The sequence below is a fragment of the Sinocyclocheilus anshuiensis genome, unplaced genomic scaffold, assembly GCF_001515605.1.
Source record: "Sinocyclocheilus anshuiensis isolate Anshui unplaced genomic scaffold, SAMN03320099.WGS_v1.1 scaffold1229, whole genome shotgun sequence".
NCBI lineage: Eukaryota > Metazoa > Chordata > Actinopteri > Cypriniformes > Cyprinidae > Sinocyclocheilus > Sinocyclocheilus anshuiensis.
The window spans coordinates 279,856-284,941 of NW_015551079.1; the positions used below are offsets into that span (position 1 = coordinate 279,856).

At 32.3% G+C, this 5,086-nt stretch overlaps 1 long non-coding RNA gene across 1 annotated transcript in view; it reads right to left on the reverse strand.

Annotated features, from left to right (window-relative positions):
* The window catches only part of LOC107662489 (uncharacterized), a 10,934-nt gene extending 6,613 nt beyond the window's left edge, over window positions 1–4,321 (reverse strand). The window contains exons 1-2 of the long non-coding RNA XR_001631219.1: window positions 3,998–4,321; window positions 2,557–2,562 (exon numbers count right to left, since the gene is read on the reverse strand). This is a non-coding gene — a long non-coding RNA (uncharacterized LOC107662489). The remainder of the gene's footprint in view (window positions 1–2,556; window positions 2,563–3,997) is intronic.
* Window positions 4,322–5,086: the final 765 nt, after the last annotated feature.

Genomic DNA, 5,086 nt, shown 5'->3' on the forward strand with positions numbered 1-5,086 from the left:
CAGTAAATGTGTTTACAGTTTTTCTGTATTTTTTTACAAAATTATTCTGGCAACCACAGCTGCCAAAATTATTTTGTAAAAACTACAGAATTTTTTTTACAGTGTAGGCCTACGCCTAGACTACGTCTTAAATTCATACTACACACAGTCATACTATATAAAACATGCTATTTTAATGGTCACAAAGTAATTACTTATTCAAAAGAAGTATACTCAGAGAGCATGCAATTTCGGATACAGCCTTACTATGAATGTACAAAACGCAATCCAGGGGGCAGTTGTAACGGGGCAATTGTAACACACTCAATTCCTCCAATCAGAAACAAGCTAGAGCGATGAAACTTAATCTGCACATGCTCAGTAGGATTCTCTCTGCCTGTGGAAAAGGAGCATGATCATTTCACCTCAGCAGAAGTTTTCAACAAAATACTGATTTTAGAGGTATAAAAGTTATTTTTTGGATGTACAGTATTTTTCTTCTGCTGTTTAAAGTTTAGATGACTGTGAATTTAAACTTACATACATTTTATCTGTAGGTTATTGATAAAAAAAATTAACATGAACAACCTATGGTAATATAGGTGTGTCTACCTAGCATACAATATTTATTCATAACTGCAACATCAGGGGCAATTGTAACACATTGTTACAATTGCCCCTAACCACATGGCTCAGTGTAAACACCTTGTTTGTCTGTGTTGACATATTTTTCTGTTAGAAAATGAACATATTTAAATGTAAATCTACATTTAAAAATTATTAGTGTTACACATTAAACAATGTGTTGCTTTTAAATCTTTTTAAAAAATACAATGAATATTATCTCCACGTGATCTTATTCTGTTAATATGTCTATCTTGTACCATTTCATTAAAGTTTGGTTAAAGACTGTTCTTGACTCATCAGCTGATTAATGTATATAAGTAAAATATATATTTAAATAATTAAAATCTAGTTACCACTAGAATAGTTGCCTTGTCTTCTGCAAAAAAAAAAAATTGCTTTTTGAATGCACATGATGCCTGACATCTAAAAGAATTTGAACCATTTACAAAAAATAAATAAATAAATACATTTGATAGTACAGCAGTAAAGTGAATACTTTGAGGTAGGCTTTAACTTGAGATACAGTGGGATAATATGACTTATTTTTCAGTGTTACAATTGCCCCCAAACACTGTTACAATCGCCCCACCAAGGGGGCAATTATAACACTCTGACTTCTTGCATTTAACTTAATATTAGTCTTGTCCTTATTAGTGAAAATATATCAATTGTATTATTAATTAGTGTACCTATATTTGTTTATTGTATAAAAAGATGACTAGTGTATTTCAAGTAATCTGTGAGTTATGAAGGAAAATGTAAAAAATGTTACAATTGCCCTACTACATTTTTTCTTTGTCATGTGATCTATGGCATCAGTTGCAACTCTTACCTGCCATTCACAACTCCTCTCCTGTTGCCTCATGAGATAGTAAAGTGTCCATCGAATGCATATTCATGAATCTGGCTGAAAGTAGTTGGTCATTTGGTTACTTTTTGCCTACTGTTTTTGAATACTATCTATTTAGAAATATTACTCTTTTGGAATACTTTTTTGAATACTATATAATAGGGAAGAGTCATATTTGAGTGCAGCATGTGATTTTATTGTTTCCTCTGAACCACTTAAGCACAAACTTCACCCTGTACTGTAGACAGTTTTATTGGTTCAGGAAAAAAAATAAATAAATAAATAAATACATTTATTAATTAATTACATAAAATCACTGATGCATCTGAATTGCTATTGTAATGTTATCTATCAGGATGTGCTATCAATACTTAACTAAGAAAAAATATTGTTTAGACAATACAGCCTACTGAACAGACTACAGGCCTATAAAAAAATGCTGAAATCGAAAGTTTTATTTATAATATTTGAAAAGCAAAAAGTGCATTATAATGATAGTGTTAATTTGCGACCTGACACACAGAATTACGAAATATGGGCTGGTTAATAAGACCTATGGTTAATAAGAGGAAGTCTCAGAAAATGTTCAGTAAGTATGGTTACAATGTATTTTCAGGCAATTTTAGCTGTTGGGTGGGTATTAGATAGATATTTTAATTTATTGAATCAAATATCCACCCAGCTAATTAACAATTTGCAAGTGTGAAATGTAAATAGTTTTATTGTTTCATTGTTAAACATTATAATATAATATCACAAAAAATCGCACAAATAAGTATGCAAATTGAATGGGGAGAAACTGGATATGCTCCATAAGAGGGAAAAGGCAAAACAAATCCAGACTGTCAAACCAGTGCCCATCAAAAGACATATGCTGATAGGCAGGACAGATGAGGTAAATGAGCACAAATGTCCTCTGGCAACAAACGAAATAATGCTCATTACTGGCTGATCTCCTGGGGCATTTTTGGTCCAATATCGCGTCAATACTTTATTCGTTGATTTTATGCTGATCTGAGATGACTGTTGCAGCTTCTCTGTTCAATTTAAGGATAAAATAGGTAGGGAGACTAGTCAAAAGTAATTTTGAGAATCTGAACAGTATCCTGAATATTTACAAAGAAGCACTCATTGTGTGTTTTGAACACAAGGGGCTCATTCAGACATTATTTCCAGCACATTTGTGATTTTGTGCGTTTTTAAATTATTTATATTAAACTCTCAGCGCAACAGAATAGTCTTAGTGTTATTTCTGTCTTTTCTACAGAACTTTTTTTTTTTCTCTAAATTAATTAAGCATTCTTTCATTCATTACATCACTGATACATGAAACTGGGTTTAAGTCAAATTATATTTATCAGTATGAATCAAGTCAACATAGCTACAATGGATTATATCAGGGAAAATGATTTTAAGTGTCAGATCAGAAAAACAGTTCTTTAGGTTAACTGTACATTTTATGTTTTTACATTGTGACATTATATGAATATTAAGCATTAAACCAATCACTAATGTATAAGGTCTGAAGCAAACAGTGCAAAACATGATAGTTTATTATCCTACACAAGCATGCAAAATCTGACAGCCATTAGGAACACAGGTGTACTCATGTGTCATATTGAATCACCCTTTGTCTTACATGCTAATGAAATGCTTAATTAAGGTGAGCCTGTGTGAAATTAATATTCAAAAAACAGTGTTGTTATAGGAGAGTGGGTGGCGTGGGTTTGTAGGGGTATAAGTGCTTCTGAGCTAATGGAACTGCCCTTTGTGCTCTCTAGAGCATGAAAGCTAATTGACTGAGAGTGTGCCTGGTTTAGCATCCCTCTTTCTTTCTCTTTCTCAGGATGGGAGCGAAGTATCCATCTATTCTGCTGACTGATCTCATCCAACCTTCATGTGTGGACGGCCTGTATTTTGTGTGTTTGACCAAATATTTGATTGCAAAACAAATGTAAAGCTACTGGAGAATATTAATTTATACCAGTTCTGAGTGGAGTATGTGAATATGAGTGTGCATATGGGTGAATCTAATGAAAAAAAAAAATGATTTGGGTCATATTTCACCCCATAAGAAAGAAAGAAAATAAATTATATTTTACATGAACAAAATTAAGCTGATTATATATATATATATATTACTATAATACAGGAATTATAACCATCCTATGCTGACACAAGTATTTTTAGTAAAATTTGCATAATTTTAATTCAATACAAGCAAACACTGCCACTACCAAGATGTATAATTGCTATGTACTTTACAAATGTACTTCACTCTTATCATGACACAATATAATGTTCTTTCTTCTTTTCCTGACCTACTGAAAGTGGTGGGTGTGGATATTTAATTGTAATGAAAATAATGTCACAAAGACTAAACTGCTGCCAGTGCCACAGATACCATGTAATCATACATATAATATGCCAACCACAACAGTATATCAGAGACAAGTGTAAAAGACACTTGTTGTTAATGTTTAAGTTGGCATTGTTTAAACTGTTTAGCCCTGATTTTCACTCGTTCCCGTTCCCGTTCACGTATATCGTTATAGTTGTGATATGAACTCTGCTATTCTCTTAAATTTAAAAAGATTTGTAGAACTTAGTTAAAGTTACCGTTACTGTTCTTGGTGTGAACGGGGCCTTAAATCAGAAACGCTTGCAGCCACACAGCTTGACTCCTTTTGCTGATTTAATAAATACAGTAGCACACACTTGTCAGTTACTGACATGTTCTCTTGTTACCTGAATAATAACACATGTGGTTTAACAGCACAGACATCTGAAGGTAACTCTACCTCCACCCTTTTAATGAGGTTTGTTACCACCACAGTAAAGAAAAATACATGTTAAGTATGTACAACAAAAACTTCAAGCATTCGTTTTGTGTACTTGTTTAGTGGGTTTCCACATATATTTATTTAGTATTCATTTAACCATTTAATTATCTTGTAATTTTTCCTTTCCTATCGTTTTTCATGGTATATAAATATTGTAAATCAGTTTTTGTTTTTCTTTCTTCTTTTTCTTTTCAATTTAGATTTTGATGGCTTTGTTACCTTTGTTTTTTTTCTGACTGCCTGTGGTTGGTATTGGTTCAAGTAATATACTGTATTATATAAGTTATATACTGTGATTGACATGTTTTCACAACTTTGAAATTCTTTCTAGGTCTTACAATTACCACAGTATTAAAACTGATTGTATGGACGACATGGTGTGTCACCTTCATTTACCCTTTCAAACATGTTAAAAGTTTCTAAATTTGCTGCCTATACAAGAAAACGTCACACGAGTGTTGTATTTGGGTAGTTTTTTTTTTTTTGGTGAAATTACTAAAATTTGTACATTTAAAAATGTATTTGGTTTGCGTTTGTTGTACTGTACACCTTGTTTTAAATCTCTATATTCCTATTATTTCTTGTTGTTTAAATTGCTAAATTTAACTTAATAATGACCACATATCTGATATGACCTAATATTGCCGATCACATTAATCTGACATCGCTAGCTTTTTTTTGTCTAAGGGTGCACCTCATTCAGCTTCCTAGTTCAGTGGCCAGGGCACTGATCAGAGAGTCAGCCATTTTAAGGGCTGTCTCAATCGCAAAATCCTCCATGAAAAAT